This window comes from Mirounga angustirostris, unplaced genomic scaffold (genome assembly GCF_029215605.1).
Source record: "Mirounga angustirostris isolate CCGP_5_RB_7025 unplaced genomic scaffold, mMirAng1.0.hap1 SCAF_9, whole genome shotgun sequence".
NCBI classification, from domain to species: domain Eukaryota; kingdom Metazoa; phylum Chordata; class Mammalia; order Carnivora; family Phocidae; genus Mirounga; species Mirounga angustirostris.
In genome coordinates, this window is record NW_026991717.1 from 108,839,563 (window position 1) to 108,866,724 (window position 27,162).

Sequence of the window (27,162 nt, forward strand, 5' to 3'; positions counted from 1 at the left end):
CTTTGGGATGCAGCAAAGATGGTCCTAAGAGGGAAATATATAGCAATACAAGTTTTTTCTCAAGAAACAAGAATAGTCTCAAATACACCTTTACATCGAAAGGAGCAAGAAAAGGAACAGCAAATAAAGCCGAGGGCCAGCAGAAAAAGGGAAATAATAAAGATTAGAGCAGAAATAAATGATATAGAAACAGAGAAACAAAAAAACCCCAGTAGAACAGATCAACAAAACTAAGAGCTGGTTCTTTGAAAGAATTAATAAAATTGATAAACCCCTAACCAGACTTATCAAAGAGAGAGAGAGAGAGAAAGGACCCAAATAATTAAAATCACGAATAAGAGGAAAGATCATAACCACCACCACGGAAATACAAACAATTATAAGAGAATATTATGAAAAGTTATATGCCAACAAACTGGGCAATCTGGAAGAAATGGTCAAATTCCTATACAAACTACCGAAACTGAAACAGGAAGAAAGAAAATTTGAACAGACCCATAACCAGCAAAGAAACTGAATCAGTAATTAAAATCTCCCAACAAACAAAAGTCCAGGGCCAGATGGCTTCACAGGTGAATTCTACCAGATATTTAAAGAAGAGTTAATACCTATTCTCAAACTGTTCCAAAAAATAGAAATGGAAGGAGAACTTCCAAACTCATTCTACAAGGCCAGCATTACCTTGATTCCAAAACCAAAGACCCCACTAAAAAAGGAGAATTACAGGTCAATATCCCTGATGAATATGGATGAAAAGAATTCTCAAGAAGATACTAGCAGATCGAACCCAACAGTACATTAAAAGAATTATTCTCCACAATCAAATGAGATTTATTCCTGGGCTGCAGGGGTGGTTCAGTATTTGCAAATCAATTAGTGTGACACATCACATTAATAAAAGAAACGATAAGAACCATATGATCCTCTTAATAGATGTATAAAAAGGATTTGACAAAATACGGCACCTATTCTTGATAAAAAACCCTCAACAAAGTAGGTATAGATGGAACATACCTCAACATCATAAAGGCCATATATGAAAGACTCACAGCTAATATCATCTTCAATGGAGAAAAACTGAGAGCTTTTCCTTTATGGTTAAGAACAAGACAGAAATATCCACTCTCACCGTTACTATTTAACATAGTATTAGAAGTCTTAGCCTCAGTAATCAGACAACAAAAAGAAATAAAAGGCATCCAAATCAGCAAGGAAGAAGTCAAACTTTCACAACTTGCAGACAGCATGATACTCTATGTAGAAAACCCAAAGATCCCACCAAAAAATTGCTTGAACTAATACATGAATTCAGCAAAGTCGCAGGATATAAAATCAGTGTACAGAAATCTGTTGCATTTCTACATACCAATAATGAAGCCCCCACAGGAAAAAAAAATCAAGGAATTGATCCCATTTACAACTGCATAAAAAACCATTAAGATACCTAGGTATAAACCTAACCAAAGAGGTCAAAGGTCTGTACTCTGAAAACTGTAGAACACATATGAAAAAAATTGAAGAGGACGCAAAGAAATGGAAAAACATGCCATGCTCACGGATTGGAAGAACAAACATTGTGAAAATGTCGGTACTACCCAAAGCAATCTACACATTTAATGCAATCCCAATCCCTATCAAAATACCACCAGCATTTTTCACAGAGCTAGAACAAACAATCCTAGAATTTGTATGGAACCACAAAAGTCCCTGATAGCTAAAGTAATCCTGGAAAAGAAAAAGCAAAGCTGGAGGCATCACGATTCTGGGCTTCCAGTTGTATTACAAAGCTGTAGTGATTAGGACAGTATGGTACTGGCACAAAAACAGATACATAGATCAATGGAACAGAATAGAGAACCCAGAAATGGACCCTCAATTCTATGCTCAACTAATCTTTGACAAAGCAGGAAAGAATATTCAATGGAAAAAGACAGTCTCTTCAACAAATGGTGTTGGGTAAACTGGACAGCAACATGCAGAAGAATGAAACTGGGCCACTTCCTTACACCATACACAAAAATAAATTCAAAATGGGTGAGAGACCTAAATGTGAGACAGGAATCCATCAGAATCCTAGAAGAGAACACAGGCAGAAACCTCTTTGGCCTCAGCCATAGCAACTTCTTACTAGACAAAACGAAGTCAACCACAAGAAAAAAGGGAAGGCAAGGAAAACAAAAGCGAAAATGAACTGTTGGGACTTCATCAAGATAAAAAGCTTCTGCACAGCAAAGGAAACAACCAACAAAACTAAAAGGCAACCTACGGAATGGGAGAAGATATTTGCAAATGACGTATCTGATAAAGGGTTAGTATGCAAAACCTATAAAGAACTTATCAAACTCAACACCCCAAAAACAAATAATCCAGTCAAGAAATAGGCAGAAGACATGAATAGACATTTTTCCAAAGAAGACATGCAGATGGCTAACAGACATATGAAAATATGCTCAACATCACTCATCATCAGAGAAATACAAGTCAAAAGCACAATGATATATCACCTCACACCTGTCAGAATGGCTAAACTTAACAGGAAATAACAGATGTTGGTGACGATGCAGAGAAAAGGGAACCCTCTTACACTGTTGGTGGGAATGCAAACTGGTGCAGCCACTCTGGAGAACAGTCTGGAGGTTCCTTAAAAAGTTAAAAATAGAACTACCCTACAATCCAGCAATTGCATTGCTAGGTATTTCCCCAAAGGATATAAAAATACAGACTTGAAGGGGTACATGCACCCTGATGTCTATAGCAGCATTAGCAGCAATAGCCATGTGCCCCTTTGAATCTAAATAATCACAAGATGATGTACCAAGTGCAAACCAAAGTTTGCAAGTGGCAGTGGTGACAGCAACAGCCTCCAGTGAGGAGGGGTGGCAGCAGTTGGGGGCACCCTGGACTGGTTCAGCAGTATGACCTTGCCTGTGGATGTGGCTCGTTGTCTACTCCCCCCATTATTCTTGTCTATTTTCCAAGCTTTCCTGATAATTCTACCCAGTAGGCTCCCAGGAAATTATCTGCTTAAATCAACCAGTGTTGAGGGATAGGCCACTCATCTTAGATTCTTAGGAAAACTTCCAGAATTGTTTTATGTATGTAAATGCAGGACGAAGCCTTACCTGGTGTAAACATGTTGAAATACTTCCATGTCAGTTGGTAAACAAGACACGGCCTCTACCCCCATGGGACCCCAGACTTGCTGATCCGTCCTCTCATACCCTGTCCCCTATAATCATCTTAAGGGGTTACACGAGGCACAGGTACTCTGGTGGCATTCTTTCTGATTGACAGGTGCCACTGGTGAAGCCCCTAACTGTATACAGTATACACATATAAGTGGATGTATATAAATATATATGCATGACAAGCTCATCTCAATGGGAACTTACTGCACATTCTGTGTGACTAATGTGAGATCTTTCCATATCAGCACATGTAGTTTTACCCCCTTTTTCAAATGGCTGTTTCATGTTCCATTGCATGGATTTTTGCTTGTTTGTTTTTAAGATTTTATTTATTTATTTGACAGAGAGAGACACAGCGAGAGAGGGAACACAAGCAGGGGGAGTCGGAGAGGGAGAAGCAGGCTTCCCGCGGAGCAGGGAGCCCGATGCAGGGCTCGATCCCAGGACCCTGGGATCATGACCCGAGCCGAAGGCAGATGCCCAACGACTGAGCCACCCAGGCACTCCTGGATTTTTTTTTTTTAAGATTTTTAAAAATTTATTTGACAGAGAGAGACAAAGCAAGAGAAGGAACACAAGCAGGGGGAGTGGGAGAGGGAGAAACAGGCTTCCCGCCAAGCAGGAGCCTGATGCGGGGCTCGATCCCAGGACCCTGGGATCATGACCTGAGGTGAAGGCAGACACTTAATGACTGAACCACCCAGGTGCCCCCCATTGCATGGATTTAATAAATTATATAATCAATTTGGGGAGGTTTCAGAAGATAGAGATACCCTGCCCCCATTTTTTAACACCAGCTTCAAGATGAAGATTCAGGGGGCGCCTGGGTGGCTCAGTTGTTGAGCGTCTGCCTTCAGCTCGGGTCATGATTCCGGGGTCCTGGGATCGAGCCCTGCATCGGGCTCCCCTGCTCCACAGGAAGCCTGCTTCTCCCTCTCCCACTCCCCCTGCTTGTGTTCCCTCTCTCGCTGTGTCTCTCTCTGTCAAATAAATAAAATCTTTAAAAAAAAAAAAAAAAGATGAAGATTCAGGAACTCTAGGGAGGAGTTGACCCTATGAATTTTCCAGACTTTCCAGGTGGTTCTGATTATCAGCCAGGTCTGGGATTCTTTGGCAGAGGCAACGCATCACTTCACCCTACAAATATGAAAACACACAAAAAGCCAGGAAACTTCCTTTTTTAAAAAAAAATCTGTCTTCGGGGTGCCTGGGTGGCTCAGTCGTTAAGCGTCTGCCTTTGGCTCAGGTCATGATCTCAGAGTCCTGGAATCGAGCCCCGCATCGGGCTCCCTGCTCGGTGGGAAGCCTGCTTCTCCCTCTCCCACTCCCCCTGCTGGTGTTCCCTCTCTCTCTGTCAAATAAATAAATAAAATCTTTAAAAAAAAAAGTCTTCTTCTTTCTAGGACACAAGATACAAAATAAGCAATGTAAAAACATGTGTTTAAAAACTTCCAATACTTCAGTTCATAGTTGCCCTGGCTTACTACCAGATTGTAAATTTGCTCTGTTTAGCAATAACTAAAAGGAATGCCAGTCTAGAAACAAGATGAGGGGCAGAGCCCTCTCAGTAAGTTCCAGATATCTAGGCCAAGCTTTTACTTCCAAAGAACATTGCAATCCCTCCTGTATTTAGAATAAATTCAACTTTGATTGTCCTCCAGGAACTGAGCAGTGGCCAAACATCACTATTTCTTCAGATTTGGAAATGAGTTTTGATTGTTTCTTCATAAGTCGGCATAATGCTTGGATAATCAACTGCAGTTATTGGAAAAGATTAAATGTGAACTCAGTTCACCCCTCCCAGACTATCTGGAAACCAGAAAAGTATATTTATGGGAAAAGAGGTTTATATAAATACTTTCTTCAAGTGATCTACATGATAGAGTTGAGAATAAGTATCTTGCTCTTGTTGGATGATACCAAATTAGGTGGAGTTGCCAACATCCCAACAGCAAGAACTAAATTCACTATGACCCTTTTAGATTGGCCTTGACAAATTTTTTTAAAAAAATGATCCACACCACAAATACAAGATGAGAAATGGCTTGTAGCCCTATAGTAAAAAAAAAAAAAAAATGTTAACAAAGTTTTCAAAGTCAACAACTGCGTCACGACTACAAAATTAGTCAGCAAAGAAGGAAACTATTTGGGAAAACAAAAGAACACGATGCTGGAATGTTAATGAGGAAAAGATAAGCAAAACTCCTGAATACTTTCCCACATATGGTCTTGGTTGGGCCTTAGCTAGAGAACACTCTTATCCAGTTAGGGCCTTCATAATTTGGGAAGAATTATCTAAAAGAAATCAAGTGTGCCCTGAAAAATATGAAGACTAACATGGCGGGGATGGGGGAATCTCTGCGAGAAATTTTAAACTAAATGGAATTATTTAAACGTGTTAGAAAGAAAACTCAGACACAGCTTAAAAACTCTCTTCCAATATTCATGGTGTGATTATAAAGAGAGTGTTAAATATTTTTTTCTCTCTCCCACAGAGGACACAACTGGAAGTCAAGAGGTAAATATGTAATAATTCAGATGAAGCCAGATCTATAAGGGTGAGTTTGCTCTAAGTGGATTAGTATACTGATGAGTAGTAGTGTACAGAGCGTGGACTCTGGAGCCAGACTGCCCGGGTTCAGATCCCGCTCCACCACTCACTCCCTGTGAGGCCTTGGGTAGGTTACTTTCCCTCAAGCTGCTTCAGTTTTCCATATGAGAAATGGGGAGGCCAATAGTGTCTGCCTCATAACGTTGGGGAGGAGAGTCTGAGATGAGGTATGCAAAGCCCCGAGAAGAGTGTGATTATTGGCTGATGACTAAGGATGGTAAAACTTCTAGAACAGACTCCAGGAGGTGATTCCTGAGTCTATTTCTAGGCATTTAAAAGACTATCTCAAACTAATGAGTAAATCTGTAGTGCTAACTCGAGTCAACTCTGTGAAGAACACATGGTGTCTCCAATAAGCATCTCACACAATATTTTAGTCATAATTTCAAAATTGCCTCATTCTCTTACATTCTTATAACACGAAAGTATAAATCTTGTGTACCCAGCTGTGTCTACCTTGCACAAAATATACATATTCAATTAAGATTGCAAGCCTGGACCCACTCATGAGAATATTTGCTCCTTAGCCTTTTGATATTGCAGAGAAATTATTGAATAATCTTCATAACAAATCATGAAATATATTCCTGCCTGAATTTTGTGTCAATGAGCTGGTTTAAAGCAATTTAAATAAATTCCATTTAGTTCAACTAACCATTATTGAGGACCTGTGCTAGGCCCTTTGAAAGACTAGTAACCCTTGTCCCCTACCTTTAGAGACTGCATGGTCTACCGAGAAAAGGAAGAAACAAAAATAGTTCATTATATTTTTTTTAAAGATTTTTAAAATTTATTCATTTGAGACAGAGAGAGAGAGAGAGCACAAGCAGGGGGGGAGGGGCAGAGGGAGAAGCAGACTCCCTGCCAAGTGGGGAGCCCGACTCAATCCCAGGACCCCAAGATCATGACTTGAGCCGATGGCAGACACTTAACTGAGTCAGCCAGGTGCCCCCCCAAAGTAATTCATTTTAATATTGTGTGATAGAGAGGCGCCTGGGTGGCTCAGTCATTAAGCATCTGCCTTCAGCTCAGGTCATGATCCAGGGTCCTGGGATTGAGCCCCACATCGGGCTCCCTGCTCAGTGGGAAGCCTGCTTCTCCCTCTCCCACTCCCTCTGCTTGTGTTCCCTCTCTCGCTGTGTCTCTCTCTGTCAAATAAATAAATAAAATCTTAAAAAAAATATTGTGTGATAGATGGCACATTTCAGGTGCCAACTGCCATGGAAGCACAGGGCCTGACTGCTGACTGTGGCCTGGGAATCACCAAAGGCTCACGGAAGCCCAGACACTGAGGTAAACTTTGAAGAAAGTGGGGAGGTAAGAGCATTTCTCGAGGTGAAGCTGAGAGGAGATCTAGGAGTGGCAGCTTCTGTCAGGTCCAGGGACTGGCACTCAGTATGTGGAGTGAGGTGTGTGGTGGTGTGGGGAAAAGGAGACATGCTGAGAGGACAGGAGCTGTTGACTCTAGGGGCTGACGGCATTGAGTGACAATTCCTAGCTCTGCTAGAGCCTTAGCCCACCTTGGTGTCCATCCGTGATCAATCGTGGGAGTGGACGAGGTGGCTTCTCCCAGTTCCTCTCCTGCCCTCTGTGTTGGGAAGAAACTCTTGTAGGACTCCATCTTCCGAGTAGAGAAAAAAAAAAAATCCACATTTCATCACTGTAGTCTTAGGGAAGTAATGCATCTCTTTATATATCAGGAAGAGTTGAACAAGCACGGATTTAGAGTCAGGTTCTAGGCTTGGGTTCAAATCCCAGCTCTGAGGGGCCTGGCTGGCTCAGTGAGTAGAGCATGTGACTACTGATCTCAGGGTTGTGAGTTTGAGCCACATAGAGATTGGGTATAGAGATTACTTAAAAATAAAATACCTTAAAAAAAAATCCCAGCTCTGCCACCTAGCTGCATTACTCTGGGTTAGCTGTTCATTGGCACTCAAGATTTTTAGACAAGGGTTTAATATGTTCAGCTCAGAGGACCCTGATAAGGATGAAATGAGGGGTTGCATTTAAAGCAGCCAACTTAAAGCAGATGCTCCATAGATATTTGAGTGGTTTTTGTTATTGTTACCATTATTATTTTGCCTAAGTGATGTTGGCATAGAGCTATGACATTCCCAAATGATCGTGAACATGAAACAGTCTTAGGGGCCACAAGAACTCAGAGGCCATGGGTTGAAGCTGCATCTCCTCCTTGCAGTAAGATTTGAATAGCACCACTGCAAACTCAGAGTAGGAATCCTGTGTGTGTATGTGTGTCTATCTATTTATCTATCTATCTATCTATCTGTCTATCTATCTATCTATCTATCTATCTATCTATCTATCTATCTATCTAACTTTTTAAACTATTCTTACACATTTGGACCAAAACCGTTTTCTAAAAAGTAAATGCCAGAGCAAGACACCTTATCCGTGATAAATGGAGTAGAAGGAACTCTTTCCTCCAACCCTGTTTCTAAGGATTCTGGTAATATCTGCCCAAATCACAGAAGTATGTTAGAAGGAGGCACTCACTCAGTTTCTTTCTATGTTCCAAATTGGTGCAAGTATAGAACACTCTACTAGTAATGTGGGAATATTCAAGAGGCCCCCCGCCATGTCGTTATGAAGCTTCCCAAAACAGCAACAATAAGGAGGAACAGTAAGAAGAGAGAGCAAGGAGGGTGGTGGCAGAGAACACAGGTGTCCCTGCAGATCCAGGCCGAGAGTAGGCTAGGGGACCTCTTTTAATGTTCCTTCAGGCAGCAGGGTTGTTTTCTCACTGATGTTTTCCTAAATAAACAGAAGCCAGTCCTGTTATAAATCAGTCCCTCCTGGGGTTACAAGGAGGGCAGCCTGGGAGCCACTGACCAGGCCAGTCCCCTCCCAGCAGGCTCAGGATCCTGAGGAGACAAAGCTGCATATATGCTCCTGAGTCCCAGCTCGTCTCTGGACGTGGCCGATGGCCCCAGCACCACTAACAGGAAGTCTTTATATTCAGGGCTGGGCAGGGAAGAGGCAGCTGGACAAGGGGTGTTCAGTGCTGTGCTATGGTACAAGGTCAAGGCTTTTTTCAAAGCAAATGACAGATCATCCTTTGTCCATCCATAGCTAAGTGACACCCGAGGCCCCAGGAGGAATAGTTGGTGCTCATCATGAGACACCAGGCCCTCATCACGTGTTTGTGTCAGACTCTAAAATGAGAGGCGATGAACCGGCCCTGCGGTGCTGCCCCTGACCTCTGGCCAAATGACTCTGCTTTCACCCTGTTCTCTTCTTTGGTGTCTGGTTTCACAGATGCCAAATAAAAACCTCATTGGTTCAGCATTTGGGATCACTGGAGCTGAACAAACGGGAGTTTTCCTTTGCAATACCCTTAGTGAAGGGTTTGATTAAATGAACAAGGTAAAAAGTAGAGAAAAGGGGGATTTAACCCAATTACAATAATAAATGTATTAAAAAGACTTTCAGTAGGGTTGATGTGTTAACCCTTGGTGGCAGATGGGTTTCATATTTTGGTGCATCTCCATTTGGTTGGCACAACGTTATATCTGAGTTTATTTAAGACAAGGCTGTGGTTGGGGCGCCTGGGTGGTGCGGTTGGTTAAGCGTCTGACTCTTGGTTTCAGCTCAGGTCGTGATCTCAGGGTTGTGAGATCGAGCCCCACATTGGGCTCAGTGCTCAGCAGGGAATCTACTTAAGATTCTCTCTCTCCTGGGCGCCTGGGTGGCTCAGTTGGTTAAGCGACTGCCTTCAGCTCAGATCATGATCCCAGGGTCCTAGGATCGAGCCCCACATCGGGCTCCCTGCTCCGCGGGAAGCCTGCTTCTCCCTCTCCCACTCCCCCTCTTGTGTTCCCTCTCTTGCTGTGTCTCTCTCTGTCAAATAAATAAATAAAATCTTTAAAAAAAAAAAAAAAGATTCTCTCTCTCCTTATCCCTCTGTCCCTCCCCCTCCACTGCACCCACATGCTCGCTCTCTCTCTAAAATAAATGAAAATAAATCTTAAGGGATGCCTGGGTTGCTCAGTGTGTTGAGTGTGTTGAGTGGCTCCCTTTGGCTCAGGTCATGATCCCAGGGTCGTGGGATGGAGTCCTGCATCGGGCTCCTTGCTCAGCGGGGAGCCTGCTTCTCGCTCTGCCTCTGCCTGCCACTCCCCTTGCTTGTGCATTCTCTCTCTCTCTGACAAATAAATAAATAAAATCTTTAAAAAAATTAAAAAATCATAAATATTAAGGAAAAACAAAAACAGTGCTGTGGTTGATTAGCAATGCCTGCTCTGGGCTCATGAAGGATGATCGGAAGTGGTAGTAAATAGCCCAGGTATTTACTTCCTTGCTAGTGTTCAAACCTCTTTTAGAAAAAGAGCTGTCTGAAGAAGACAAACAAATAAAATGAAAGAAAGTAACATTGAATATGTGTTATGTTCCTGACCTAAGCTAGATACTGTAATTATTTTCTCATTTCATTCTCATTGTACTCTGAAAAGTAGTAATGATTTTACAAATGGGGAAGTGGAGGGGCGCCTGGCTGGCTCAGTCAGAAGAGCATTGTGACTCTTGATCTCAGGGTCATGAGTTCGAGCCCCACATTGGGTAGAGATTACTTAAATAAGTAAAACTTTAAAACAACAAATGGGGAAGTTGAATCTTATAGATATTGAGATGACAAAGGTCACACAGCCAGTTAGTGGCCGAGCCAGCTTACAACTGAAGGTTTGGTTGACTCCAAAGTCCACACTCTTTCAGTTAAAGTAAAAAGAACCTCTAGTTAACAACACATTAAAAGAATCAATACACTGAAAGGTTTCAGTGTGTATGGGAACACTTTCACATTTTTTTAAAAAGACTTTTTGTTTATCTATTTTAGAGAGAAAGAGAGAACATGGCGGGGAGGGGCAGAGGGAGAGTAAGAGAGAATCTCAAGCAGACTTCCTACTGAGTGCGGAGTCTCTCTCGGGGCTCAATCCCACGACCAACCGTGCGATCATGATCTGAGCCCAAATAAAAAGTTGGCCACTTAACTGACTGAGCTGCCCAGGTACCCTTGTATGGGAACACTTTCAATTTAAAAAGTTTAAGTGGAGGGGGTAACTGGTTGGCTCAGTCAGTAGCACGCAACTCTTGATCTTGGGGTCGTGAGTTTGAGCCCCATGTTGGGAGTAGAGTTTCCTTAAAACAATAAATAAATAAATAAAAAGTTTAAGTGGAGGTAAAATGGAATAATTAAAAAAAAATACCAAATGAATTCAAAGAAGACAGGAAAAGAGAAAAAAGAAGCAAAGAAAAGATGTGATAAACGGAAAACAGCTAGTAACAAAGTAGATTTAAATTCAACATGTGGTTAACTACATTAAATGTAAATAGTCTGAACCACCCCTAAATAAAAAGGAGAGATAATCGAATTGAACTAAAAGGCTAGACCCAGCTATATGTTGCCTGTAAGAAACACACTTGAAATATAAAGACACAAATAAAAGTAGAAAGATGAAGAAGGATATGTCATGCTAATCAAAAGAATGCTGGAATGGACTTTGAAAACAAGGAATATTACCAGCAATAAAGAAGTTCATTACCTAATGATAAAAGAACAATTTTATCAAGAAGATATAACAATTCTAAATATGTATGTACCCAATAACAGAGCTTCAAAATATCTGAGATAAAAACTGATAGAAATGGAAGAAGAAATGGAGAAATTCATAATTATAGTTGGAGATTTCAACACTCTTCTCTTAGTAACAAGATAGAGCAAGTAGATAAAGCAGAGGGTGGAACACTGATAGAAAAGACCTGAACAGCACTATTAACCAACTTGACCTAATTGACATTTATAGGACATTCCACCTGACAGTAGATACCCAATCTTTTCAAGTACACACAAACTGTGCCCCACTATAACCCAGACCATAAAAACAAACTTTAGCAAATTTAAAAGAATTGAAATCAAAGTATGTTTTCTAACTACAATGGAATTAAACCAGAAGCCAATAAAAGAAAGATATCTGGAAAATCCCTTATTATTTAGAAATGAAACAACACACTTTTAAATATCCCATGGGTCAAAGAAGAGATCACAAGGGAAATTAGAAAATATTTTGAATTGAATGAGTCTAAAGTGCTGATGACATTTTATTAATTCCACCTGGTCTGAATTAGTGTGGTTTGCTTGCAGGTTTTAAGGCAATGTGCCATTGGGACAATTTTATTAAAATACAGGAGCAAGGACACTGGGCTCTCATCAGTCTCTAAAATGAAAAGCAGGGGCCCCTGGGTGGCTCCGTTGTTAAGTGTCTGCCTTTGGCTCGGGTCATGATCCCACGGTCCTGGGATTGAGCCCCACATCGGGCTCCCTGCTCAGTGGGAAGCCTGCTTCTCCCTCTCCCACTCCCCCTGCTTGTGTTCCCTCTCTCGCTGTGTCTCTCTCTGTCATGTAAAAAAATAAAATCTTAAAAAAAAAAAAAAGAAAAGCAGTTGGGTAATGTCTATAAAATGCCTTCCCCTCTTCCCGTATTCCTGGCTCTGCCCTGGTTTCAGATCACAAGTGAACACACCCCCAGTGGAATTTGACTCCAGACACCATACTAATGTTGTTTCTTTCTGGGGGAGCATCTTGCCCATGATACAATCACTGTGCAGTGAACTGAGAGGCAGGACTCTCCTCAATAAGCAGGAGTCAGCTGTCCGACTGGCTCTGGGTTTAAACACCTTTAAATAACAGCACCAAGCATGTGTCCTGCCCTGCTGCGACCTTCTGAAGAGAACCAGAGGCCCGTGTGAAGTTCATTCCTTCGTCAGAGGAGCTGATGAACAGGGGCTTAGACACCAAGAAAAACCAACTGAGGGATGGGGATGTATAGACTGCATGTCACTCATAGTGATCATAACATGTATGTGCTATTTACTCTGTCCCAGGCATTATCTCTGAAAGCCTTACAACAACCCCGTGAGGCACGTCCATGCTGCAGAGGGGAGACTGAGGCACAGTAAGTTAATAAATTCTTTTTTTAATTTTTTTTATTTTTTAAGATTTATTTATTTATTTATTTGACAGAGAGAGACACAGCGAGAGAAGGAACACAAGCAGGGGGAGTGGGAGAGGGAGAAGCAGGCTTCCCGCCGAGCAGGGAGCCCGATGCGGGGCTCGATCCCAGGATTCTGGGATCATGACCTGAGCCGAAGGCAGATGCTTAACGACTGAGCCCCCCAGGCGCCCAAGTTAATAAATTCTTAAGGTCCCACAACCAGTAAGTGGTAGAGCTGGGATTCCATCCAGGCTGTTTGCTCTAGTCGCTGAGTAGCTCTAGAGACTTCATACAGAAGTATACAGTCTCAGTCCCGACGAGGAGCCCTGAGGGAGCCTTTTAATCAAATGGGGAGAAGGATGCTGGCATGTCGGTGCTAGTACAGAGGAACCAGCAAGGACCCAGAGAGGTCAGATAACTTAGCCATGGTTGTTAGGCCCTTGATGGCAGATCTCGAGCTAGGACTCAACCCTTCTGATCCCCAGGCCAATGCCCTTTGCTCTACACAGTGCTGTCTCCCAGGGCGCCCCACGAGAGTCACTCATGTTTCGTGCATTCTGGCATATATACTTTCCAAAGCACCAGTGTGACCCGCTGTCGATGCAGACGTGAATATAATGAACAGAGCTGACGTAGTATTACGGGGCACCGTTCTGAGAGCTGCTTGGTGTCGGGGAGAGGGAAAGGACTGGGAATTACTGGGCTCTGTGGGTCCAGATAATATGAATCAGGTCAGAGAGGCTCAGGTCACAATTTTGAGCTGTGTCACCTCTCTGAGCCTCTATTTCCTTGTCCACAAAATTGGGGTAACAATACTAACAACCTCGTGGAGTCACTGTTTGGGCTAACGCCCACCCAGCACCCAATCCAGTGTCTGGCAAGGCAACTTCGGCACACATTTTCTAAGTGTTGCTTCTTGAGTCTGCTTAGGAATTGCTTGAGTGTGCATGCCTGTAACTATGACCTCTGGATGAAAAAAAGTTGTTTTTCTCTTCCTTTCTTTACCGTCTTGAGAGTGGTGATTTCTACCTGTGTGTCTTCCTCAGGTGCTCACCAGCCTGGGACTTTGAGACATTTGCCTGTCAGGACCTGTCCTGGCAGTCCAGCTCTGAGCCTCTCTTTGCTTTTAACACACACCACCCAGCTTTTAAGAAGTTCCTCCCTGGATCCAGAGAGGGTGTGTCTAGCAACGCGTTCTTTCCAAAGCCCAAAAATGGGAGAATTCTATGAGAATGCTTTGTGGAATACATATATTTGGCAGAGGGGGAGGAGGGTGGTTGAAAGAAAGAGCCTATTGTTTTGCTTCCTAGTTTTGTACATTCAGCCTCTTCTGGGAGAGTTAGGGCTCCATTTGAGATTTTTAATTTTAATTTTTTTTTATTTAAAGATTTTTATTTATTTATTTTGGAGAGAGAGAGAGTGCACATGAGGGGGAGAGGCAGAGAGAAGGGAGAGAGAATCTCAGGCAGACTCTGCACTGAGTGCGGAGTCCTACACAGGGCTCGATCCCACAACCCTGAGATAGTGACCTGAGCGGAAATCAAAAGTCGGATGCTCAACTGACTGAGCCACCCAGGCACCTCTCCATTTAAGATTTTTAGAGATAGCATCTCTAGAGTCTGCCCTGAGATCGGTAGGGGGTTATTTTCAAGGCTTAGACCCCTTCCATTGGAAGCATCAAAGCTGCCCATTGGACAGACTGAAATGGTAGAATCTCTTCTCCTTGCCAAAATGCCAGAAATGAATTCTTGCTAAATGTATCAAGAGTCCTAAATAGAGGCACCTGGGTGACTCAGTCGTTGAGTGTTTGCCTTTGGCTCAGGTCATGGTCCCAGGGTCCTGGGATTGAGCCCCGCGTCGGGCTCCCTGCTCCGCGGGGGGCCTGCTTCTCCCTCTCCCACACCCCCTGCTTGTGTTCCCTCTCTGTGTCTCTCTCTCTGTCAAATAAATAAATAAAATCTTAAAAAAAAGAGAGTCCTAAATCACTTTTTTCTCCACTATGACTCTTTTTAATTTTTTTAAATGAAGATCACTTTTTAAAATTTGACCTTATTTTGAGATGTGGTTTAGCCATCTCAAAGTGGTAAAATTATAGACGATTTTGTTCTTTTTGCTTATTTGTACTTTTCTAATTTTCCTACCATAAGAAAGAATTATTTAAGTAATTTATCCTAAGGAAATAACCACTTATTCTGACAAAGATGTCAGCATTATTTATGGAGAACACTACAACCTAAATGTTCACCAATAAGGAGCTACTTACTTGAAGTATGATTCACCTATACAATGATATATGATACATCCACTGAGTGACATTAACAAAGAATATTTAATATCATGGGTAACACTCACAATAGAATGTTAAATTTAAAAATAGTATATGTGATGACACACTCAATCCAATGGCTAAAATTAAAAAGACTGACCATACCAAGTGTTCATGAGTGTGTGGAGGAACTGGGACAATCATACACTACTGTGGGACTATAAGACAGTACCAATATTTTGAAAAACACTTTGACTTTATAAAATGTATAAATTTAATGTATAAATTTAAAATTTAAAAAGAAACATAAATTTTGGGGCACCTGGGTGGCTCAGTCAGTTAAGCATCTGCCTTTGGCTCAGGTCATGCATGATCCCAGGGTACCCGGGATGGAGCCCAGCGTCAGGCTTCCTGCTCAGCGGGGAGTCTGCTTCTCCCTCTCCGTCTGCCCCTCTCCCCACCCCCCAACATGTGCTCTTTCTCCCATGCATGCTCTCTTTCAAATAAATATATAAAATCTTTTTAAAACATTTAAACATACACCTACCTTATGATTCAGTAACTTTACTCCTACATATTTATTTACTCAAGAGAAATGAAGACATGTCCACACAAAGACCTATACATAGAAGCTCTACTCACGGTAGCCCCAAACTGCAAACAATCCAAATATCTATCAGCAGGTGAATGAGTAAACTGTGCTGTACCCATATGATGGAATACTACTCCATAATCAAGAAGAATGAACTACTTATACCTGCAACAATGTGGACGAACCTCCAAAACACTAGGCTGAGTGAGGAAGGCAACATAAAAGAACATATAGGTATGATTTCATTTATATGAACACTAGAAGAACAAATCTAATCCACAGTGACAGATAGCTGATTGGTGGTCTCCTGGAGCTGGGGATTGAAAGCACTGACTGAGAAAGGACACGGAGAACTTTTTGAGATAATGGAAATATTTTTTAAAAGATTTTATTTATTTGACAGAGAGAGAGAACACAAGCAGGGGGAGCGGCAGGCAGAGGGAGAGGGAGAATCAGGCTTCCCGCTGAGCAGGGAGCCAAAGGTAGAGACTTAACTGACAAAGCCACCGGGAGCCCCAGGTAATGGAAATATTTTGTATCTTGATTGTGGTAGTGGTTCTAGGAGTGTGTGAAGAAATAGTCTTTGTCAATATTTACAATATGACTAAATAAAAGATATTCTATCTGTGTGTGTGTGTGTGTGTATACACCAGATATAACACCATAGGATCTTAATTTTAAAAATAAAAAGGGGCAGAGAAAGAATACTGGAAGCATATTTATAGAAAGATAGTGGTGGCTAACTCTTATTTGTGCAGTTACAAAAGATTTAAAAGATTATTTTAATAATTTTCTGGGTTTTGGGGCACCTGGGTGGCTCAGTCGTTAAGCGTCTGCCTTCGGCTCAGGTCACGATCCCAGGGTCCTGGGATCGAGCCCCACAGTGGGCTCCCTGCTCCGCGGGAAGCCTGCTTCTCCCTCTCCCACTCCCCCTGCTTGTGTTCCCTCTCTCGCTGTGTCTCTCTGTCAAATAAATAAATAAAATCTTTAAAAAAATAATAATTTTCTGGGTTTTTCCTAGATTTTGTCCTATGAACAAATATTAATATAAGTGTTAGCAAATACAACCTAAAAATAATTCTTGAAATTATTATTTAAATTAATTGTTTAATTTTTTTGCATCTTTAAAGATATTCAATCAATTATATCTCAGTACAGCTGGGGAAAAAAAATTCAAAGACTTTTTGGTGACACGTGCCTGTAGAGAACTAAAGAAGAGACAGCAGGCGTGTTGTTCTTCAGCTCACTAGGTATCTTTACCAAGTCAGTGAGCTGCATGTCAGCCATGGCATGTGAGAAAGTAACTCCTATAATGCTGAGTAACACATCTCAGTAGGGGTGCCTCCTAAAAATCTAGAGGGCTTACGTGGGGTAAGCAGATTTTGCACAAACGTCCTATGAGATTATTGAGCACTCGCTACGGGCAAGGCTTTATTCCACAATCTTCATGGAGGTGGAGTGAATGAGAATTCTGGATTGGTCCTTTGGAGACCCTGACTTCAAAGGGGCTCTGTGGATGGTCGTCACCCCAGGGCTGTGCCACCCAGTCTCAGGGGCATAAGGGAACAGATATCCTGGAGTGTTACTCCATGGAGTGCAAACCCTGGGAAGGACTCCTTTTGGAGGGACACTCCCAAAGCTGTCATTGCTGTCATCCCCATTGGCCATTTCCCTCCTTTGAGCCCCTCTCCCGTCCAAAATTGTGGGAACCACAATTTCATCCTCTTGGGTACCTCCCACTTCCATCGCTCCTATATGTGAAGGTACCCAATGAAGACTTTTACCAGATTAGATCATTTTTATTAGTTAGTTTGGTGGGGTGAAGGGAAAGGAGCCATGTCCCCTAAGAGAGGGTGCTAATGCCAGGGCTGAGGGAGAGTGTGGGGACCATGACCCTAAACTTCTCACAGGGTCAGAAGTCCCTAGATGCTTCCATGCAGTTCTTGGGAAAGATGATGAAGTTGGTCTGTTTGCTGGCTCAGGTCAGAGAAGGTGCTTCCTTGCCCTTCTCCTGCCTTCGGTACCTCTTCATCCCGGAGATCCATGTTCTCCCAGCCTGGTTCGGCCACCAGCATGTGCTCCATGCCTTAGCTTCTGTGCACGAGGAACTAGCCGTCCTGGCTGAAACCTGGCCCACCTTGCTCAAACAATCTTCACAGTAGCTCACTCTGTGTTTCTAGACCACGCTCTTTGGCCTTACTCTAACTTCACCACACTGAGAAAAGAGCTGAGAAAACTTGGCATCACGGTGCCTTGCAGACTTGCCACCCACCACAGGAAGTGGATGTGGCACTGGGAAAGCAGGCTGGCCCTGCCCACAACACGTAATTACTGGGTTTCATATTTGCATGGTCCCAGCCACTGCCAGGTCTCTTGTACTTGTAGGAGCCAGGACATCATCCCCCACCGTTTCTTCCAAAACAAACCCAACGAGCCTTTATTCTCTGTGCTGATTTCCTTTGATGAGGTTTTCCAGGGCCTGATGGATGACTCTGTTCCCTCACCTTGGCCTCTAATTACTGCCCACACTTGCTTCCATCTGTTGTGGTTTCTGAGCTGGGAATGGAAGTGTACTTGGATGTTTTATCATCGCTTTGGAACACAGGCCTAGAAAAGCACAGCGTTCCCTGTAATTTCCACTCCTTTGGATTTCTAGTCAGCCTCGGTTTTTGCTGAAACAGCACATGAGGCAAAGAATAGACAAGGTACGGGCACCTCCCCAAAGTGCCAGCTACCTCGCTGTCTTATCAAGAGGGAAATCAAATGATAGAGCCAGTTTCCCTCTTGAATCTGCCATCAGTCAGCAAGGAGGTACGCACCGACACACACCGTCAGGAAGTCAGAGGGCAAAGGAGGTTCCCAGAGGTAGAGGCATGCCCTCTGCCCCCAAGGAGTTCGCCATGGAGACTGCACTCAAGCGTGCCCTCCAGGCAGACCCAGGTGGCCAAAATGAGCAGGTCCAGTTCTCGACCCAGGAGGAGACACAGTGGCAAGATGTGATCGGATGTGTTGCATATAGAGCGACAGCTGTCCGCACTCCGAGCCACTGAAGGTCACTGCGGCCTGCACGGTTCCGGGAAGGTGACTTAGAAGAGGCTACTTAAACTCAATCTTCAAAATCAAGGAAGAGTTATTTGGGTGGAGAGGGAGAGAAGAAAATAAAGGTGCTCCACACTGCATAAAAGGGTGAGCCCAGCACTTCCAGACACCTGTGGTGACCCCGTCCTTTACTTTGACCTCCTTCCAGACTTTCTCCTTCAACTGGTTTAACAGAATAAGAGTCCTCTGAGGCCGCAGGCCCACCCCTAAATGAAGAGATGATCTGAACCCTTGAAGATGAAGAAGCCTCTAAATTCCAGCAATCTCCACGTCCACCCAAGTAACCCAACGCATGCATATGTAGTCACTGAAGTAAAACTAGCTAATTACAGAAGCTGCAGGGGTGTGTGGGAGAGGGTGTTAGACTGAGGGGGACACCACTGGGTGCCCAGGTCGGTGGAAGGTGAGACGGTGCGGGAGACCGAGAAAGGGCTGTTGAAGAACGCTGAAGGTCAGTGCCAAGACTGTCGCATTGTGTACGGAGGTCAGACGGTCAAACAGCTGTGTTTGTCCCATAGGGTGGAGAGAGGGGCAACTGGAAGGAAAGAATCAGGGTTGATTTGACCCATCCTCTGGACTCTGCATTGAGCCTTCATAACCTAACAAGATCTCCTTTGAGGTAAGAGACTGTACCTTCCCTCCCCCTTCCACAGCTATAAGGGATTTTGAGGTCGAAAACCTGTGCACGGAAGGAAAATACCAGGAAGGACACATGTGGTGAGCTCTGTGACCTTGGGTCCCTGGTCAGTCTCAGAGCGTCTGAAGTATGTCCCCGCGAGTGACCTCCGGTCAGACCTCTGGACCCGGAGCCAGCTGTGGCCTCGGAGCCTGGCTTCCCCAGCCTGCACTCCTGGCAGCACTCTCTCCTTGATCCCCGTGCCAAGAGCAGCCCGGGCAAGATAGCCGCATCCTGGACCTGCCCAAGCCCTTCAGTACGGGGGGGTGGGCAGCAGCCCCTCAGCAAGTGGGACCAAGAGCCCAGAGGGGTACGTCAGGCGGCTTCCAGGCCTGAGACGGGGCCCTGGGGCTGTTAACCAGCCTGGGAGCTGGCCCGATGTTGGTTTGAGTGTGGGAGTAATTTTTTTTATTGATATCCGTGTGTGTACTCATCAGGGTTGGGACTCTAAGAGGGCATGTCTGTCCTGTTCACCACAAGGTGCCTAGCAAGAGGCATCATAAGGGCACTGCTGGGAGGGGGTCCCCACGAAGCATCTGTCCACGGAAAGAGAACATAAGCGCCCCGAGGGCAGGAGGCTCTGCTGTTCTGTTTATTGCTGTATCCTCCGTGCTTGCCTGCCCTATAATAGACACTAAACACATACTTGTTTGTTGAATTCATTAAGTATCTAAAAATCACCAGCTCTAGGCTGGAAGCCTTTTTTTGAAGTCTGTCGTTTGGGGAAAGCTGGGGTAGAAATTTTGCAGAGCTTGAATTCAAGATCCATCCACCCGTTTATTGAACATCTATTGTTATGTCCCGCACAGGGATAGATGTTTGAGGTACAGAACTGAATCAGGTATGATCTCTGTCTTCAGGAGCTCTCAGGAGATCTGAAACAAATTAATGGAAAAAAAAAGTGCTGCTGGGATTAGGTGGGATCAGAGAGGAAGTCGGCAGAAGTGGATTGAAGCATGGGTCCTGGCCTCCGAGAGATTGTTTCAGAAGTTCCTCTCAGCCTAGATTTCCTGACCTGTAACGGGGTGGGGGGGGGATCACAATCATTTCTGTTTACTATAGGGGTTGTTGCGAGAATTCAGTGAGCTACTCGGGACGTGGGGCGTGGCACTCAGGGCGCAGGGGCTCCTGAGGAAGAGCTGCGTGTGTCCCGCAGGGAGCAGGTGCTCACAAAGGGCTTCTCAGAGGAGGGACCCAAGCAGGGTCTTCGGGGATGTGGGCATGTTGGCCAGGTGGGCTCAGAAGAGGGTGGGTGAGGTGGCATGATGGTAAGGCTGGGACACAGCCCGTCTAGCCCAGCAGATGACGAGGCCCCAGGAAGCCACGGAGGGGGTGCTTAATGCAGGAATTGCCCTGACCTTCGCCCCCCAACCCTCAACACACAACATGCAGCAACCGGAAGGCTCTGCTCTTTTCCAGGGAATTTCTGTGGTGTCATCTATGCATTTAGGGCCTTCTGAGGCATGATCGCCCCGATGTGCTTCAGCTACATCCCCAAGCACACAGAAGATATCCACACAGTTCAGTTGGGGGTGACCACTTGTGAATTGACAGTCTACGTGAAGGAGGTACCCCCTAACGCCGCCCTGGTGCCGGGCTCTGTTCTAAGCACTCTACCTCTACTAACTCATTTAACCTTCACAACAACAAGCCAGTGAGGTAGGGCTATTATTTGCCCCATTTTTTAATTGGGAAAACAGGGGCACAGAGAGGTTAAGTAATTTGCCTGAGGCCACACAGCTGGGAACCGGTGGAGGTTGGCTTCAAACCCAGGCAGTCTGGTCCAGAGTTGGAGCTCTTAGCCACCACTCTATGTTACAAACATAAGAAGGGGTAGAGAATCACAATCTTTACTGTTTGAATAGCTGTAAAAACCAGTTGAATTTCTTTGTTAGAGACCTAGTTACAGCTAAACCTTTTCAGTTCTAGGGTCCTGGAGACTGAAAATCTGAGGACTGGATACTCTTCCCAGAAAAACACATGGTTGCAAAAGTAATTCGGGGGTGGGGGGTTGTGGGTCTCCTGAAGCCTATCCAAGCACCCTTGACAGGCCTGTGAACTTGGGATTCATGGGTCCAAGATTTCCTATTTGGCCTGGAGATAGGGGCGGGGGGTTGCTGCAGAGACCAAGCAGGAGGCGGACTCAGGCGTCCACACCTGCTTGCCACCCAGCATGGTACTCCGGAGATGAAAGCATTCGTTTCAAACTCTGCATCATCTGGAGCTATTTCTTTACATATTTCTGCAAGAAAAGAAGGCTTTATTTGGAATGATTGGCCAACATATTATAAATCAAGAGACATTAGACACAGACTTAAAGGAGCTACAGATTTACAAAGCCTAGGAACTAGAAAAATAAACTATTTCCAGTGTTCCCATAGCAAGGCATGTAAACTCAACTACGGGGAAAAGAACAAATGAAATCAACTCACTTTTCAAGAGGTTACAAATCTAGCTAATATAACGCACAGCTGTTTTCTTCTTTAAAAACTGAATCAAGGAAATGCATGAACGAGATTAAGAAGTAAAAAAAAATCAGAAAATCCGGAGACGAGAAGCAGCAGCTGTGACTTCTCCCCACCTTGAGTCCCGCACCCTAAAGGTAACTAATTTATTGGTTCTGTTTTTACTGCTTCTAGGAGCTACCCCTTCTCTCTAAAAAACTATGTTTGACTTCTGCTGTTCTGCTGTGATAGCAAAGATTTAGATTATGTCCCACCTCTAGGACACCTACCTCCAATTTATTTATAGGTAAACAACGCTTTCCCGCCCTGTTGCCTTGGTTAACATTGTAACTTTGAAAAGTATAGACTTAAAGCTCTTTCTCTTGCTCACTCAACTTTTGACAATCTGTTTTCCTGCTTTACAGATGAGGAAATGGGAGGCTTAGAAAGATCATCGCTTGCCCAAGGCCACACACAGTTGGTAAGTGGATCTGGCGACAAGCCCCGCTCAGCCCCCAAGCCCGGCTGGGACTGCTGTGGTCCCAGAAACACTGTGCCTGGCACCTTTCATGGAAGTGGGATCACCTGCTATTTTTATACCTGTTACTCTGTAAAGAGAGCTGTCTTGCCAAGGATTCAGCTCTGCTAGCTAGTAAAAACCCAGTGCCGGCCAGTGGAGGGGGAGTGTTTGCAGAGTGGATGGCAGGGTTCTGTGGCCCGGTCCTGGAGGTCGGGGCCCCTCTGTGCTCCCTCATTCTCTTGCTGCAGGGAAGCAGGACGAGAAGCGCGGTATTTTACCCCTATAGGGATGGTTAGGGAGAAGCCAGCTCAGAGGTTCCCTGTCCAGCACTGTGGATAGTCAATAGTGGCAAAAGAGAGCAAAGGTATTGAGGTGAGTAGCTACTTGTTTGGTGTCCATCCCAAGTCTGGGAACATGTGGAGGGTCTCATTGGGTATCTCCCTCCTCCGTGGAGCTGTGGAAGGCTGGATTTGTTTTCATTGCTCCTTGATGGTTTAAATCCCAAATCAGACCAGAGCACACCTGATGATAGTTGTTTCTCAAGCATTTTTTTCGTTCGCCTACTACTTTATCAGAACAAAGGGCCCATGTCAGCATCTCTGCAAGAGCATGCTGGTAAAAACCTAGCAGCTGGCTCTCTTGGGTGGGGGCGGTGGTGCTAATGTGTAGCATTTGCCCGTTGCCATGATGTAAGTCCTCCCACCACTGTCGAGTTCAAGCTCCCAGCATGACTTCACTGAACAAGGACTTGGCAAGAGATGCCCAGCAGCAGCTCATGATAAAGTATTTCCACCACACAGAGGCAATAGATATGAATCACCTCGGAAGCACAGATAACAGTAAACTAGAGTGACATAATTAGGAAATGATGATTTTTGAGTACAGGTGTATCTTGGAGAGACACTGAAATAGAGTATCGCAAGATAGTGAGTCAAATGAATTTTTTGGTTTTCCAGTGCATGTAAAAGTCATGTTTACACTATGCTGTAGTCTATTAAGTGTTCAACAGCATTGTGTGTAAAAAAACAAAACAAAACAAAAACCCAAGGTACGTATCTTCATTTAAAAAAGACTATTGCGGGTGCCTGGGTGGCTCAGTTAGTTAAGCGACTGCCTTCGGCTCAGGTCATGATCCTGGAGTCACTGGATCGAGTCCCGCATCGGGCTCACTGCTCGGTAGGGAGTCTGCTTCTCCCTCTGATCCTCCTCCCTCTCATGCTCTCTGTCTCTCATTCTCTCTCTCTCTCAAATAAATAAATAAAATCTTTAAAAAAAAAAAGACTTTATTGCTAAAAAATGCTAATCTCATCTGAGCTTCCAGTGAGTCCTACTGATCACAGGCCACCATAACAAAGATAATAATAATGAAAAAGTTTGAAATATTGCAAGAATTACTAAACTGTGACACAGAGGTATGAAGTAAGCAAATGCTGCTGGAAAACGGTGCTGATAGACTTGCTCGATGCAGGCTTTGCCACCAACCTGCAACTTGTAAAAAACGTAATGTATCAGCGAAGCTCAATCAAATGAGGCATGCCTATATTTATTACTTTTTGAAAAATATACAATTTAGTTCACTATAAGTTTTTGTAACTTAGTTTTTAATAATGACTATATTTAACAACTGGCTCCTAAAATTCCTGAAAATCCAACAGCCAGCTTGGTGAGTTTGCACCAAAGCTCCAGCATGCCCCTGCTCCCGGACAACTTGGGAAGCTGCTAACTGGGCCCAAGCAGGGAGTGAGGAGGCCGGGATCTAGTATAAGACTATACTATCCTGTAAGTGGCCAGCCTGGAAACCACAAAATACCCAGGAGGCTGGGCTCTGGCGGCACCAAGATGCCTGCAAGACCGGGTGGTGCTGGGCTGCTGTCTTACTCAGTACACTCAGATGTGCAGAAAAGGGCAACGTTCTTTGAGACCATTCTTATCTTCCTCTATGGCCTCTGTTTCCTCTGGGGGGGGGGGGCAGAGATTTCCATTTGTCTATGAAAGGGAATTCAAGAGACTTCATTTTTTTTTTTTAAGATTCCATTTATTTATTTGACAGAGAGAGAGACAGCGAGAGAGGGAACACAAGCAGGGGGGAGTGGGAGAGGGAGAAGCAGGATTCCCACTGAGCAGGGAGCCCGATGCGGGGCTTGATCCCAGGACGCTGGGATCATGACCTGAGCCGAAGGCAGACGCTTAACGACTGAGCCACCCAGGCACCCCTTCATTTTCTTTTAGTTTAGAATAATCTCTCCAAGCTCTCTCTTTTTTCTTTTTCTAAAGATTTATTTCTTTATTTGAGAGAGAGAGAGAATGGGGGGGGGCAGAAGGAGAGGGAGAGAGAGTTCCAAGCACACTCTGCGGGCTGAGCGCAGAGCCCGATGTAGGGGTGGGTCTCATGACCCTGAGATCATGACCTGAGCTGAAACCAAGAGTCAGACGCTCAACCGACTGAGCCACCCAGGCGCCCCCTGTCTCAGCCCTTCTTTTTTTTTTTTTTTTTTAAAGATTTTATTTATTTATTTGGGAGAGAGAATGAGAGAGAGCACATGAGAGGGGGGAGGGCCAGAGGGAGAAGCAGACTCCCCACCGAGCAGGGAGCCCGATGCGGGACTCGATCCCGGGACTCCAGGATCATGACCTGAGCTGAAGGCAGTCGCTTAACCAACTGAGCCACCCAGGCGCCCTCAGCCCTTCTTGAATACAGATCTAGTCTTTCAAAATTTCTCCCCAGGTACCTTGCGCCTTTAGCAAAGATGGCGTATTAATTTGCTAGCACTGCTGTAACAAAGTACTACAGCCTGAGTGGCTGAAACAACAGAAATTGATTGTCTCACAGTTCTGGAGGCTGGAAGTCCAAGGTCAAGGTGCAGGTAGAGTTAGTTCTGTCTCCCAATTTCCCATTTTATATAAGGATACGAGTCATGGACTAGGGGCTCATCCTATTCAGTATGACCTCATCTTAACTAATTATATTTGCAGCAATCCAATTTCCAATTAAGGCCACATTCTGAGGTACTAGGGGTGTGATACTGTGATTTATACTAAGAAGTATATATTTGGCCTTTGTCCTGTTTCTGGCACAGAGCTCCTAGAACTCTGGGAATTTCCCAAGTGATGAGAGCAATAAAGGTGTCCTCTGTTGTGTTAATGAGGTCAACTTTCGGACCACACCTAAGGATGGGGGCTGTTTGCCTATGGAGCCAACCATGTGATGAGAGGGTTGGAACTTTCAGTCTGCCCACTCCCCACCCCCACCTCTGGTGAGGGGAGAGGGGCTGGAGGCTGAGTCAGTTGCTAATGGCCAATGACTTAATTCATGGTGCCTTTGTAACAAAGCCTCCATAAAACCCCAAAAGGATGAGGTTCAGAGAGCTTTCAGGCTGGTGAGACTCAAGGACAGTGGCACGCTCAGAAAGGGCACGGAAACTCTGTGCTCTTTGCTCATACCTCACCCTTTGCATGTTTTCCGTAAATAAAACGTTTCCCTGAGTTCTGTGAGCTGCTCTAGCAAATTAATCGAATCCAAAGAGGGGGTCGTTGGACCCTCCAATCAGAAGCACAGGTGATGAGCTGGGCCTGCAATTGGCATTGAAGTATGGGAGGGAGGGCAGTCTTGTAGGACTGCGCCCTTAACCTGTGGAACCTGATGCTACCTCTGGCTAGATAATGTCAGAATTGTGTTACATTGTAGGACACCCAGCTGGTGTCGGAGAATTGTTTGGTGTGTGTGTGTGAAAAACCCTCTCCCCCCATTGGGTGAAGAAATCCTAATTGTAATTTTGTTCCTGTTTATTTTTAAATTTTCTTTTTGTTTCACTGGAAAGGAAAGATAACAGCTCAGTTTTAAATGTTAAAAGTACACAGGTTGCTTTGTTACAATAAAACTAAATGTGTATACACACACACTTAAAGAAATCTTATTAAAGGGTTAGGAATTCAACATATAAATTTGGCAGAAGACACAATTCAACCCATAACAAATGGTATTTGGCTGTAGGAGCATCTGAGTGGGAACACGTGCCCTCATGAGGGTGGCGGGTCTGGGAGATCTCCTCCATGTCCTTCTTGGTCTTCACTGTAGAGCGGCTGGTTTGATCTGGTTTTTGAATCTCCAGTGCCAGCCAAATGCTCACTCAGGTAAAGCTGGTCTCACCTGGCTCTCTTGGCTCCTTCATCAATAGTCCTTCTGGTCATTTGGTTCTTACATTTGGTGGCCTCTCATTATCCCTCAACTTTCTGTAATCTACTGGTTCCAAGCACTTACTCAAGCCCCTTGGGAGACTGGGACTCTTGACTGCTGTTGCACTCCCATGGGAGAGTTCAGGGCTCTGTGAGATCCCCATGCAGCCCGCCTATCTCTTCAGCATCTTCAGCCCAGGCGGCCCATGCTGGATGTGGACCTTCCCTAAGGTGCCTGAGGAAAGAAGGAATAGTCCCACTGCTCTGGGAGTCTCCGGGACTGACCCAACAGGGTTTCAAGCCCAAGTGGGGAATGGGACATGCCTCCCCCAACATACATACAATTTGCTTCTCCTCCTCTTCTTTCCCCCACTTTCCCACACTGGAGGTGCCATCTACTTTTGCCCTAGATGAGTGGATATTTAAGTTATCTCTCCCTATGGCTTATAGTAAAAGTCAACATATAGAACTCTAAGCAGTACTTTTTTGGAATATGTACATATTTGATATATATGTATATCAAATATATGCTTAGAATTTTATATATTTAATACTATACTAACGTATTATGTGCTTTATAAAACATAAC

At 44.4% G+C, this 27,162-nt stretch overlaps 1 long non-coding RNA gene across 3 annotated transcripts in view; it reads left to right on the top strand.

Moving 5' to 3' along the window:
- The first annotated feature begins 305 nt into the window (after positions 1-305).
- LOC123862453 (uncharacterized) overlaps positions 306-27,162 on the top strand; it is a 35,406-nt gene continuing 8,549 nt past the window's right edge. The window contains exons 1-8 of one of the 3 annotated variants that reach the window (XR_010405215.1): positions 306-2,308; positions 5,684-5,746; positions 12,694-12,764; positions 15,661-15,895; positions 18,909-19,040; positions 19,279-19,379; positions 21,937-22,038; positions 22,306-22,361. This is a non-coding gene — a long non-coding RNA (uncharacterized LOC123862453). The remainder of the gene's footprint in view (positions 2,309-5,683; positions 5,747-12,693; positions 12,765-15,660; positions 15,896-18,908; positions 19,041-19,278; positions 19,380-21,936; positions 22,039-22,305; positions 22,362-27,162) is intronic. The other 2 variants (XR_006795225.3, XR_010405216.1) reach the window with 2 other exon arrangements.